The sequence below is a fragment of the Antennarius striatus genome, chromosome 6, assembly GCF_040054535.1.
Source record: "Antennarius striatus isolate MH-2024 chromosome 6, ASM4005453v1, whole genome shotgun sequence".
NCBI lineage: Eukaryota > Metazoa > Chordata > Actinopteri > Lophiiformes > Antennariidae > Antennarius > Antennarius striatus.
Genome location: NC_090781.1, coordinates 21618355 through 21633548, shown reverse-complemented (window position 1 = coordinate 21633548; position 15194 = coordinate 21618355).

Genomic DNA, 15194 nt, shown 5'->3' with positions numbered 1-15194 from the left:
AAGCTCCTGATTCTATGTGCCATCGTACATAAAAGTTGATTGATCGATTATTAAAGTTAAGCGACCCATTTATGGTTCAGTATGAAAGTTTCAGATGATGTGCTGTAATGGTCGCCTGGCACAAATCTCACAAGATGAATTATTATTAATTACAGCCATATGAGCTGCAATCTACTCACCAAACCAAATCTCTCGCCACTTTCAGCCCTCGTACCATTCCAGCTCTCAGCCTCCCACACAGATCTAAATCTGTTCCTGGGTTCATGATGGGATGAGGTGTTGTACGTTTTCTAATTATTATTATAATAATGATGCGACACGTATTTTAAATGGGGAAAATATCATTTTCACTCATTCAGTATTACAGTGATTAAAATGCCACGTCTCAGATCACATCCGGCTTTATGTGGAGCAGCTGGAGTCAGATGCTGACAGAGGGATGATTTCCTGAGAGGAAACAAATACATCCCTAATCATATGGAAAACAGGAACACCGCTCCATCATCACAAGTGAAAACAAGAAGAGGGAAATGAGAAAGACATCAAAGCCAAACATAAATACCAAAACCTTATTCATGACCTTTGTTAGTGGCAAACAGCTGAATGATAAACCAAAGCTCTGGAATTATTCTGAGTATCACATTAGTTATATATTAATTGATAAATAAATAAGACATTCTTCCTGGTTGGGGAAGGCAGTTGTGGTGTTAGAGTTTTGCTTTTGCATGTTTAAAAGTTTATTTAACACCTGGTGTTAAATAAACACCAGGTGTTTTACACCAGGGTTTTAGATTTTCATCTAAAGTGAAATATATGTTTTTAGATTTTAGATTTTCACCTAAAGTGAAAATCTAAAAACCCTGCACTCTCATTTCTTGTTTCCTTTCAGTCTGGAGCCACATTTTACATCCTGTACAAGAACTATAATAACACAAAATAGGATCAGAGTGAAATTATTTCTATTGTTGAGTTACTAAACTTTCAATGCGTACTGTGTTGCCAAGCAACCAGCAAGATCACACGATAGCATGCGCATGCAGGGACAGAAATTACAATCAAGTAAAATTATTCTGTCATGCAAATAACTGCACTTTCACGTAGACAGTAAATCATTATTTTATGGTATATACCTGCCGTGTGTTGCTCTGTGCTGAGAGTATGAGGATGGTACCTAGCAATGCATTTAATAGGTGCACAATAAAATGCACATAAAGTGTGCTTTCTGAGTTGGATACAGACATAAAGAAACTTTATTACAAGACGAGTGTCTAGACTGTTGAAGCATGCTGGGATTCTCTTTCCTTTCTTTTGCCTGCTTGTGGTGTGAAATACATTCAGTACCTACAAGGTCACATTAGAAAGAAGAAACACGTTAAATATATATCTTATAATATGCACCCTCCTCTTCTTCTGCATAAGTGGGTTGCTGTTTCCGACTATACATTAGTTGCCTTATAGAAATGGAGCATCTCGGTTCTTCATCATTAAAATCCCAGGGATGAAAGAGCTTTAAATAAACCCCGACCATTAGCATTGCAAATTGCTGCGAAACCAGTCGAGGATGCTGTTGGCCTATAAAACAATGGTTGTTTTCATTTTGGACGTTATTATAGTTATAGAGGCATCAAACAGATGCTGAACATTCCTTAGATCAGCAGGTGGCGCTCTCACGTCAGTAAAATAGATGGCCTCTTGCATTTTGACAGTCGTGGATACCATGGTTTGATAGTCATCTTTACATCATTTGATATTTTTTTGCGAGTAAATATCCAGTTTTGATGGCCCACATTTAATAAAGTAAATTGACCGTGTTTAGTATCAAACATTTAGACTTTCTGGACAGGACGCAGGGAGTAGTTACTGCTGTAATCAATGCTGACGGGACAAACTGATTACCGATTGTGTAAAATGTTGTAAACACGACACAAATGTCAGAGAAATACATTGTTCTCACATTTTTAGGATTGTTTTTCTTGTGTCTTTTTTAATTACTAATTAAATTAAACTGATCCATAATAATGAAAGATAATCGCTAAAAGTTAACAGAATGTGGGGTTGTTATATTCACACGCTGCAAACTAACCAAGACATTGTGCAAATAAAAACACACAATAAAACCTATTAAATTTACAATGGTGGACCTGCCTGCTGGTGGTTTTTGATATTATGGTGCATTGCATTTGTGCAGAGACATGTTTTGTCGACGCAGCATCACAGGGTGATGTGTTGCATCACCAGAAAGCATCTTAGAACGTCTCAGATGCTTCATTTATCAGTTATTATTATGAAAATAATTAGCATTTACCAGCTGTTAGATATTTTCCTCGACTTGCCATCAGGGATTGTCGAATCACAGCGCTGTCACAGAATATAGATGTTGCACAGTGCGATATTATAATGATGTTAGTCCTGGGAAATGCACAAATAAATCCAGTTGTTTATTTTTTAAATGGGTTGAGCATAAAATAATAATAATGTCTGGAAGTATTTTAATAGAATAAATGGAATGAATGTGTAATGAAAGGTCCGTTAACATACAAATCATAGAACTAGTTCCACAACAGGGCTGCACGATTCTGTAAAAGAAATATGAATTACGATTCAAATTTTGAGGTCATTATTCTCTGGAAAGTTTAGTGCACTTGTTTGGCCACCGCTGTGATTTGTATTGCCCGGGCCTTCCTGCGTCAGTTGTTCACATATTGTAAAGACACGTTGTCATGGGCTGAGGGAGAAAAAGTGGCAGTGTCTGTTTGTGATTCAGCTCACACTATAAAATAAAGAACAACTATTTTTAGACAATCAATCGTGTATAGGCTACTTCTTATCTCCTCATTAGATAGCAATGAAAACATGCATGAATGCCAGCAGGGCAGAACTTAGCCAACTCAAGTGAATGCGAAGGCCAACAAGCTAGCTAGAGCAACTTGTGGAGTTTTTGATCACTTCCTGCATCTTTCTGGTCAGACATCAGCCTGCGGTGTAAGACATTTTGCAAATACTCTTTACTGCCTACAGCTGGAAGAGCCAAGTTTTTTATTGATGTAAGTTGCAATAAACAAGTATGAATAGATTTGTCAATAGAGAAATGTAAATGAGGAAGCCCAACTTAAAAATCAATGTCCATACAGAACAACGAGTCAATTAAAAATTGCATAAATAAACTCCAACAAGTTGTCTGTACTACTGGGTCGACAGCCATTACGGGGATTTAAAACCATATTCTTAATCAACTGTGTGTTCAAACCTGTTCACTAATCTGTCACGACAATGTAGTCATTGAATATTGAGATTTGTGAGAATGTTTTGCAAATTACCTAAAAAGTAATTACAAAATCATAGCTGCAGTCTTGACAGTTTTTTATTTTTATTTTGAGACTTTCCATTAGTATGAAAGATGTCAGAATCATTTCCAGCGCACCTGAAGGCATCACAGATTTGCATCCAGCTCGGAGCAGAATGACATAAAAATCACAATGTTTTTTTTCCCTTCAAATTGTCATGTCTCCGTGTAGAAGTACACTTATTGTAGAGCAGCAGCAATCGCGCGTCTATCAGGGATTATCGACCCGTCAAGACGAGCAGAGTTCGCTGTTTGCAGGGAAAATAAAACTATTTCATTATTCCCAACGTGCAAGCAGTACAGTCCCAGAAGGCTAAGGTCACACACTTTGTTGAGCATTTCCAGTTTTGCCTTGAACATGAACTTCTTCTGTTAGGAGTCAGGGTCACTAACTTCTTTTCTCCCCGGTTGAATGCTCCAGAGGCGTGTGGTGCAATTTACGTCATATTCGATCAAACATAAGGGAGGCATTCACTGTGGAGCACCAAGAGTAAAAACACCAACAGATCCTGTACAGGTTAATAGGGTCTGTGATGTGATGAAACCTCCTTTATGGAAAATACTGCACTCTTTAAAATGTTGTCACAGTTTGTCCACATTGCATGTTGTTGGTGAGACAGAATGCCAACACAAGTCCAGAAATAAACGCTTTCTAAAGTCATTTATATTTAACACGCTGCCACATGGACGCATGCAGCTTTTTTTTTTTAAAGCAGCGCAGTGAAAGCCTGTCGACTTTAATTTCAAAGCGATGCCTTCACTCTCCAGGCACACGTTCCTCACCACAAACCCACGTCTAGTGACACGAGATTGAGCCGCTTTATTTAAGACACAGACTTCTTCCTGTGAAAAGGCGTCTAACCACTCACCACTGTAATGATCTTTACTAAGGCTGGTTAAAATTGATGAACCATTATGTTTAAAACAAGTGACATTTGCAGATATGTCAAAAAGTGTCACGTGCCAAGACAACGACTCATCAATCAATAACCTCAGCGGTAAAAGAGGAATGTAAACATTGATCACACCGAAATCCTTTTCTTCTCTCAGATGCCTGAACGTTGATGGAAATTATTGAAAGGATCTTTAGTGAGACATTTTGTTGGTCATAAATAAATGTTGTCTGGGGACAGGAAAGGCTTCCAAAAGCTTTGTTGAAGGTACTATTCATAGGTCACACTAATTACATCCTGCGAAGCGGTGATGTATTGTAACTGTTAGTGTTCATGTGTTTGTCCGTCTGTCCGTCCACCAAATATCTTCACAACCGTTGCAGATAGAAAGATGAAATTAAAAGCGCATTACTCGGGCAGCAAAGGGGATGAAAATTAGATCACAACCTTGATCTTGAAAAACTAGGTCAAGGTCAAATTTTTAGTTTCATACCTTTTTAGGTACACATCTCAAAAACCTGATAAGATAAAATCACAAAACAAAAAGCGACATTTTCGGGAAGCCAGAGACACAAAAATGTGATGATGTTGCGGAATGTTGCAGTCTCTGACTGCAACACTAAATAACTACTCAACCAACAAGGCCAAAAAGAAATCACCAATCAAAAAAACCAAATCCAACTACCAAAGCAACCAACCAATCAACCACTAAACAAACCATCCAACCACAGAAATCAAACACAACAACGATATCAGCCAAACACACCAAATACAGGGGGTAAAACCAGCTGCTGCTCAGGACAGAAACAAGATTTAAAAAATGATAGTAATAAAAAAAAAAAATCCCCCCAGATATTCCCGACAAAGAAACAACAATTTATCTTGGTTACCCCTGACAGCTCTATCATACAGACAAATCCCACAAACAGAGACCGGCCATTATAAATCAAATGAGGAAGATACACCTGTTGATCTCCCCCTCTCCAAAAAAGAAAACAGAAGATTCGCAGCCAATTTAAGAGCCAGGCCTTGAATCCCAAGGAATTTATAGTACTTTATTTAGCGTCACAAACAGTAAGATGCTCATGAAGATTTTAAATATGTATAGAGATACATCTCCTTGCTTCAACTTAAGCTGATCAAGCTGTGATTTTAGAAACTAGGCATGTTTGTCATCTATGAGGTCAGAATACTTCAGAACAGGTGTAAAGCTCCACATTCTGTCAGCGTAGGGACCTCCTAATCCACACTCTTTAAGACGCTTTTCAGAGACTCCTATTCAAGAGCCAATCTGATCAGGAGCACTTCCTATCCAAAGTTCAGCCATTCACACTCACAGATGGAGCAGCCATCAGGAGCAGTGTATCTCGCTTGCCCAAGGACACTTCATCATGCAGCCAGACTGTGACTGACCCTCCAGTTAGCAGCTCTTCCCCCCGAGTCACAGCGACCCAAATTCTGTTAATTATGGTTAGAATAAAACCTGACAGCACGTCTCAATAAAAGAAAGAAATATGAATGTGCATTTGAATAAGATACTGTCCTAGGTTGTCTTGACTTTCATGGATGTCCTCAGAGACCGAAGACTGCAGCTCCCATTTAACAGAAAGACCTCCAGGAGGTGTGCCGGTCCATCAGGAGGAGGATTACTTCAATATTCAATGCTGACAGGAACACAAAATATTGCGTTACCTGACAAATTTACGATGCTCACTTTTCATTTGTTTTGGCGCCAGTCTTTTCTTTTGCTGCTGCTCACATTATGTTAATGAGGAACAAAATACAGGCCATTATTTCCATATGACAAACGACACAAGCAAACTTGCTAATGAACAGTACATTTTTAAACCCCGTTGGTTTATTTCAGAGCGCTATAAATTCTCAATACCGAGGATAGCGTCTGTGTTGTTACAACTCACTGCCTGCAGGCTGTTGGCTTGGAGCTGGCCACTTGGATGCAATCCATGCCATATGGTGTATGGTGTTCATGTGGAAGCAGAGGCATTCTATTCTTTGTTCACTTACAACTGGAGACATGACACTGGCCATGTCACTGTATAGTCTTAGATGTTATATTCTGAACTGTTTATTATCAATATAAATATAGTATTTATCTACCTGCGTAACTATCCATCAAGATGTCACACAGTCATGACACTTCTCTACAGTGTGAGATTAGAATAATCAGGACAGTTAGAGATCTATTTTGAGATGTGATGAATATTCCTGGTCTCAGATTCAGTTTCTGGGAGGTAGATGTTAACACATGGAAGAGTGAACACACACACCTGTGCTTCGGCCTCTTATGGATGAAATAAGTGACTGCTCTCTGAATTTTTCTTTTTCAAAAAAGACCAATGGCAAAAAAAAAGCAAGATTTATTACAATGGTTCAATACCGGCACTGATTCACTTAAAAAAATAAATGATTGAAAATGTAGGATTTTTAAGACATATTTTTGTCTGGACCCTTAAGGTGGGTCGATATGCAGTACATGCTTAATTTAGCGTAGCATGTTGATGTTCAAAAAAGACCATTATTTGATTATAGCCACCTTAATGGAGCCCATTCAGACTCACACTATCAGTAGTGGATAAGCAGATTAGCGAGGGGGGAGGTGGGGTGGGTTGAAAGTGGGTGCTTACCTCGATAATGTGCCAGCATCCTTTAGCAGCGTGAGGCGCCAAGGTTGATAATGAAAAGCAGCTACTAACCGACTGGTTCCAAATCAATTTGCAGATTTGGGCACATTTAGGAAAGAGCAGCGAAAAGGCAAATGGGACAATTACTGCGTGGCTGTTTGAGCAGATGAGTTCTAACACACAGCACACAACAGTGACTTCATGGAAAAGACATGTCATTACTTAGCGGAGCGTTTCTCATGTTTAAGCTCTGATATACTTGATGTCTTCACTGTGGCTTGAGGAAGAAACTTTCAACTAAAAACAAGATATTCTGAACAGAGAATCTAGCATGATGTGAAACCCCACGTTTGATGGTGACCCGGATTCACTATACATTCAGGAAGCAATGAGAAGATGTTTGCATCTGATCTTGTGAATCATTCCTCCAGCTGTTTTATAGATATTTAACAGGCTGGTGTTTTAATTAAATGTTTGTCTTTTCATTAAATTTGTGTTACTTTATTTTAGAATTTAACAGTTACATCGAGGTGAATGCATTGTATGTGTATTAAAATATAATCAAGAATATAGTGGTGGAATTGGAAATCAGGCATCCCGTCGTAAATCAAAGTTAATTGAGTGATGTTACCTGTTATAAACACCGACAAAATAAATACAATTTCTCCTGAAAACCTAAATCAATTTTTGGTAATATAGAAAACGAGTTACTAAAAGGCAAGCACTTCTAGCCAAGTACCTCAGTTCCAGGTCCGGAACTGTGAGTTGATGCGGTTACCATGGTGATCCAGCAAGGTTGAGAGACGAACAACTTCTTGACATTGAAGGTTCAACTTGTTAGCCAATTAATCTCACCTGACAAAACATGAGACGAGACGAAATTTTTCTCAACCTCAATTAAAGCCCCATAATTATGCGTTAGACAGCGATCCAGCTGTGAATGACATGACAACACCCCCACCCCCATCCCCCCATTAGTGGAAAGGACTCTGTCTCCATGCATTAAACATGGATCACCTGACTTCCTCACTTTGTAAATACCATCCTCCCCTCAACCCCCATCTATCCATCATCTTCTATATGTGTGGTCCAGGCGTCCCTGTCCCCAGCTTTCCAGCTACTCCTGGGGGAGAGGGGGGGATCCAGAGATGCTCCCACACTGGATGCTATATGTAATCCCTCCTTCATGTTTAGATCCTTGTCGACCAGGGATGGAAAACCTCCAGAGGGAGGCGGCCTTGCTGAAATAAAACGACTGAGGCGGTGGTTATTTTTAGGAGGAAGTCCTCAAATCATTACACAAACGATCTGGAGTTGCAGCGAGTGTTTGCCTGCAGCAAATTCATTCAACTAATGTATTTCACTTAATTAACCCGACTGCTGAGATTTGGGGAATCTCTCTGAATGTGGCGGAGCCGAGCTCACAGCGGTCGGGAGGCATTCCAGGCTGTGGGTGACAGAAAAATGTTGCACCATTGTGGATTTTATTCAGGTATTCTGTTTGATGGTACAAACTCCACCAAATCCATGAACGAAGATCAGAAATAGAGGGATTCACTTGGATAATCAATGAGGACATATTCCCTGACATCACGTCTGCCTGCTCAATATTTACTCATGATGCAATCAGATGAGAGTCAAAAGACAGCACATTAAAACCCAAAATCCATCATCCGAACTCTGCATACACAATATATATCATTTACTTTTGTCGTGCACGGTCACGATGGTTCCATCATTCATAGAATGTACACCTATCTTATCTTTTCCCCAATGGGGAGTTAGCATAGAGGAAAACCATAAAAAACGACGGAAAAGAAGTTCTTTTTGATGAACCAATTGTTATGTGTGTCATGTGGTTTTTGTCCACTCGAATGCAGCCTCCTGCCAGAAGAGGGGTACCTCCAGAAATCTGTGCCGAGGATGCAAAAAATTGGCCATAACTTTCACCTGCAGGCCTCCAGGTTCTAGAGGTACAGCGGATTGCAACCAATCACCATTTTAGGAGAGTGAATGATGCTGCAGTCTGTCCTTTTATTTAAGAAGATGCATCACCGAAGAGGGGATGAGGATGGAATCTTTCACCGGCTCGATAACATGGGAAACTTTTCCAGCAGATTACATCCACTACAGACAAAGGCAGACCCCTAAAACAGGAACCTGGTTTCTAAGTTGTCTACACAATACTATCCTCTGCATGAATCACATGCGACTGATTTAAGAAATGAAATAAAATAAGTAAATCCCTCAGAGATCTTCTGCATAATTTCCTCTAGCAAGACGGACGTTAAGCTATAATTCTGCTCTCTCCAGCCTCCTGCTGTGCTTTCCTTCCCAAGCGTATAAACTTGTGGGGTTTAGAAATATAAAAAGTTGCTTCTGCCGCTGTGCTTTTCACAAATTATACAAAGTCAGACTTTTACATGTTATGACACATGAATACGAAGTCTGATAGATAAAATTAACTCCAGTTTCTCAGAAGTCTGAATCGTCCAAGCACATTTACATTTTCCGCGACTCCGTTTAAATCTCAGAGAAAAAGCCCTTCATGCCGGAGCTTAAAACAACATCTCAGACATGACGGCGCCAGGCGGGGCATTGTGGGATCTCAATCTGACTTTTGCTTTGTGAGGATCCACATGTCAGAAGAACAACCATTTTCACTTATAGATGGATTAACCATCTATAAGTGAAAATGGGCAGAAATAAAAAGATAAATTCACAGGCAGTCTGTGAATTCCACTCTTTATCAACACACAGATATCTTGGAGGAAAAATTCCCTTATCTAGACATCCATATCCTATTTATGCCTTTGGCTAACTTTTGTTATTTAGCAGAAATCATGAGCTTTGATAACGGTCTTTCTAAATTTCCACATGTGAACATGCATCCTAGAAACAAAGATTCGTCTCACAACGCTCTCTCCCATTGATCAAATTGTGTTTTTACATCCCAAATCAAACTCGTCAGTTGAGTTTAACAACCAATAACACGCTCTGCTCTGTAATCTCTTCTAGCCTACTTCCTCATAACTTTGTTTTGATATTTTAATGTTTGTGCCCATCTGATGTCAAAATAAAATTTAAAAAAATTTAAATTACACCATGCAGAGTGAAGGGCGTGTGGTTCATTTAATGACTTTGAAAATTAGAAAAATGATTTGCTCAACCATCAAGTGAAATGTGGTAAAAATGCACTTCCGGTTTTCTGTAAAATGAGTTATGAGAGGGAAAAAAAACATGCCTGAAGATTTTCTGCTGGTAATACAAGGTGATAAATGATGGAGAAGGTTACTTGGAGTGGTTTTCAATCATTTATACAGAACAGCAAATGTCTAGAACCAGGTAAATCTTATTGTGAGATCAGTGAAACCTCTTTTATGGTTTTTAAAGCATCTAAGAAGAGATTATTTTTATTAGTTCTAAAATAACTGCAGTGCAGAAGATGTCTGAAAAAAATCTGAAATATAGAAATGACTCAATCATGTTGAGCACAGATATGTTTGACTCATGGTTTCAGGATATTCCATTTGCCCTGCATGATAAATGAAAAAAATGATCCATGTCAACCTCTATATATGACACTGTTTTGTCCCTGGGAGTGATTTACATGAAAAAATTGAAAATTGCTCTTCTCCGGCGTTGCGGCTAGATCCAGTTGAAGCCTGAAGACATAAAGATGCTCTCTTGCTCCAGTGTAATAACCAGCTGTTGCTGATTGAACCACAGCGCCTAGAGGAGATGCTCTAATGACAGAAAGTAGGAAGAATAACATGACTAGTCTCTGAAAATGAGGGCAGTAGCACACAATCAGGGTTCTTATCTGCCCACCCCCCCAAAAAAGACCCAATGGAACATCAAGAGGAGCAGACCAGGACCAGATTTGGAGAGATTTGCTCGATTTATATTGTAAACTGTTTGATGTGATCAATATGCTTCAGTATTTCATAACTAATGTGGTTAATCGTACAAACTGAAACAATGATTTTTAACCTAATTCAAGATTCAAATTAGCAGAGTAATTACATCTAATTATGACAAAATCTTGAACCAATAATAACTCAAAATTTTAAATACTTCCTAAATTAAGATTTGCCATCGCAGGGCTTCTGCCAAAGCGGCTCGTGTTCATATTTCCACAGCTCAGACACCAATCGGAGACAAATGAACCTATGGACTACCACGCTGTATGAAAGGGTCCTTTGGACTAATTTCCCTGGTCTTGACGAAGCTCAAACGGAGGTTAATACTTACAGAGCTTTGATTATGAATGAATCGCAGAGGTCACATCGCTATAAGCCGGCCGTGTGGCAAATATTAAGACTGTTTTTACTCTAACAGGACTGTCAGCAACTGGGTTGGAATTTGCGATTGCAAAAGATGAGTACTGAAATCACTTCATAAAGCCTTTCATATTGTGGTAAGCCTTTTGGACTGTCAGATCAAACATCGGCATACAGAGGAAATGTCAGAATTGCTGCCACACACTTAAATCAAACCAGCGGGGTACTTCAATGATGAAGAGCAGACCAGGCACGCAACAATGATGTAATATTGTGACTTCATAATACATGCTAAGAGTTCATTAGTTAAACAGCAAGAGCATTCTAGCCACATAAAATCTATAAGATGCCTTTACCTTCTCAGCAGTTTCATGCTGGATGGGTACATTTCTGTAGTCACAGCTTCACGTTGTCCTGTCTCCTTATAGCCCAGCACCAATCAATAATGCCCTTTTTACTGCATTTTAAACACCAAATTATGGATGGTGGATAATTTTCTACCGATCAATCAGGGAGAAGCTAAAGTCTCGGGATCTGATACTGAAGAGCAGAGAAAAACTCAACGTGAGATCACACAAGTATAAAACCTATCAGTCCTCTTTGACTCAGATTTATGATCTAAATTATTGACATAAAGAGTGTGTTTGACAGAAAATGACTTGATATCAATCAACTGATCGAGATCTGATGATATCAGAGCTAATATATGAAAATATTTCAAATACAAAACTTTTACTTCGTAAAGTCACTGACAGAGGAAAAGATGAGGAAACTAGAGGGCAGTTCTTATGTTATAAATTCTGAGTGCATCAAATAAATGTGGACCCACAGCAGATGACAGACGGGGAAACGTTTAGATCATTAATACAGTAACTTAGTTGGTACACAGGCAGTGGTATCAAAAAGTACAGGCAAAAAGGGTAATCAATAAACTGGAAACTGTGGTCAAGCAAGAGGAAAACAAACTCGGAAAACACTAAAACTAAAATTAATGGGTTAAAAAGACAGTCTGGGACAGGAGGAAGGAAAGACATCACGTAAATACACAAACAGAGGGACACAATCACTGGTGAAACACATCAGGACAGGAAAACAACTGAACAGGAAGAGAACCTGACAGGACAGGCTTACCAAAATAAAACAGGATGAAGATCAAATAAGACAAGATTTATGATGTGGGAAGGGGCAGGACAGTTATAAATGATTATTATCATTATATATGGCTATAATATTATTGCAACATATAAGTCTTAGTAAATCTTCTTGTTTCTTAATGATCAGTGTAATATAATATTACTACTGTTTATTAGGGAAATGTAATGCTGAAAACGTATGCAGGAGGAAATTTAATGTGTGTTGCAAGTTGAAAATAATGATAATAATCGAGAAAATCTGTAAAATCTTGAATGGCAACGTGTTCTGTAAATAAAGTCTTTCCTTCACATTCACCAAAGTGCTTCTGTTGCTTGAACGTGATGCCGGACTTCCGGGTTTTGTAGGGCAACCTGTTAAATAAGGTTTCTACTTCAGCAGTAAAAGTTCTCTGAACTAAATTCAGGAAGAGTTTATTAAATACAGACATGAAAGAGGACTTTGTGCATTTGGTTGAAATAGAGTGACAAATGCTGTGTTTTTGAATATATTCCTTCAATCAGTGTGAAATATTTTTAATTCTTTTTCTTTATCAGTAGATGTCTTTATGCGTCCAATCACATGGCTGCTGTTGGCTGGTCCTGGATGTCCTCTAGATGCTCTGATGGAGAATTTGCCTTTGTGCCCTTGTTTTTCCAATCCTGGCACGTTCAGAGCATTACGAGCTGCCATCTAACAGCTTTTAAACGCTGCCAGGAATCATCCTAAATTAAATTTCCCATTTGATTCATTAAGTCACTCACAGTGACCATCTTGGCAGCATTTTGACACTGACTGGCTGAGTATTTTAATGAGAGCTTGAGTCATCTTATCTCTTCTCTTATGCAATTAATTTCCATTTGAATTCTATTTGTTACTTAAAGCTATGCAGAACGGAGGCCCCAGAGCCTGCTGGTTATTATGCATTACAGTTTTCATGATGTGCATTTCTTCAACCTCACTTTGGAAGGGGTCATGGTTTAAAAGTGTATATCACACCTCACGAGCTTCACCTCACCTCACGACGTCAGAGGAATTTAAGATCTTTATCACAGTCAATATCGCAGACAGGTCACGCCTTAACACCATCCGCCAGGATTAACTGCGTTCAGTGAAAACCTTGACGTACATTTTCAAGTATAAAGATAAGATTCCATCTATCTTCTGCAAGGACATGGACAGTCTCAGCAATATGTCGAGTCATAGGTGCTTTACCTGGAGCGTTTGGGAATATGATGCAGCAGATTCTATTTTCAGCCCCGGCACATGTGCTGTGATTGCTGCTGGGGGTGAACACGGTGGAACGGCTTGGTCGCACAGCTGGCCGGCATCCGTCCACAGAGTTGAAGGAATCAGATCGCTGGCTAATGAGGGCTGATGACTTTGCGGCCGCTCATCACAACAACATCCCATCCTTCTACCTGACCGTACTATTTAAAGACACCGGCTGTTTGTAGGTGTGTCAGCAAATCGGAAAAGTGATAAACTGCCGGATAGGGAGAGATCGGGAGGGAGGAGAAGGATGACAAAGCAATCTGAGAATAGGAGACGACAAGACAAGGTGATAAAGGATAAGACAGTAGGAGAGGAGAGGGCAGGGTGACCGATGTGGGATTGGACAGGACAGGGCGGTCAGGACGGGATAGGACTGAGTCATCATTATGGTAATAGATACGGGTAGTGCAGCCGGATGGCGCTGACTCACCCCGGTGTGTTTTCGGTGAAGCATGGGATGTCATAGTCCACCCCAAAGAAAAAACACACTTCACTTTATCCAACCGATCCTCATTAGATCTGTCTTCCCACCGTATGAAACTCCAGTGCGTCCGTGATCTCTTGATCACCTTCTCCACCCCCGCCAAGCTTTTTATTCGCTCACAGCAATTATGGAGCTTATAATAAAATCATTTCATCTACCACTTCAGATTCATAGTATTTCTCCAAACAATGGGTTCTTGTTTTCACAAAGAGGGAGACAAAAAGCAGAGTTGTCTTTTCTGGCCTGCAAAAATCACTTTTAATCCAATGAAATAAAAGCTGCCACTGATGGATTTTATTATCTGGTCTATTAAGCTAATGTCAGTTCCACTAGCTGGTCGAAAATGCTATTTGCTTCTGAATTTTTAATGTTTACTGCAGACTTTTCTGCAGTAATTTACTGTGAATACAGACACGATGCTGTGCTGACATGAGGATGTTAACAGGTTCCAGTCAGGCGTTAGCCATCACTCCATCCACATAAAAGATGAACATGACACTGACTGTTAATGCAATGTTTGTTCATGTGTTACTTGCACTTGCAGTTTAAAATCTGTGCACCAGTTCTAGACCAGTTACAGAAATAATTTCTTTTTTAAATAGGCAATAGTTATATTAGAGAAGGCATAACCTCCACTTAACAGACCTTGAACCTGACATTTAATCTGGGTTTTTCCTTTGTGTAAATAGATGGCCACTCTCAATTGGATTATTAACACCTTTTTAGTTTCCAAGGCAATGTTTGCTTACAAAACCCTGCAAGGAAAAGATTCATAGCTCCAATGTTACAAAACCAATAGGCTAAGCTTCATATCCTGAGTACAACAAATAAAGGGTGAATGTGTTGATATTTACTTGTTTTTAATCTAACAAATAATCTGCTAAAATGTTGTGGGAATTTTCTTCTGCTCAGATTTCCAAAAATTAATTAGACTTCATCACTTCTCTCTCAAGAAAAAACATTTTATAAGGTTAAAAAGTGTATTAGAACACCGTTAAAAAAAGTGTATTATAGACCACAGTGTGCGATCTGTCTGCACACTGACAGGTGTAATAGCCTTGTTTGAATTTTAAAATAATGCAGTGGAGCTCTGGTTTCACATTCAAGCAGGTTAAAATCTTACTGTTAGGAAACGACAGAACG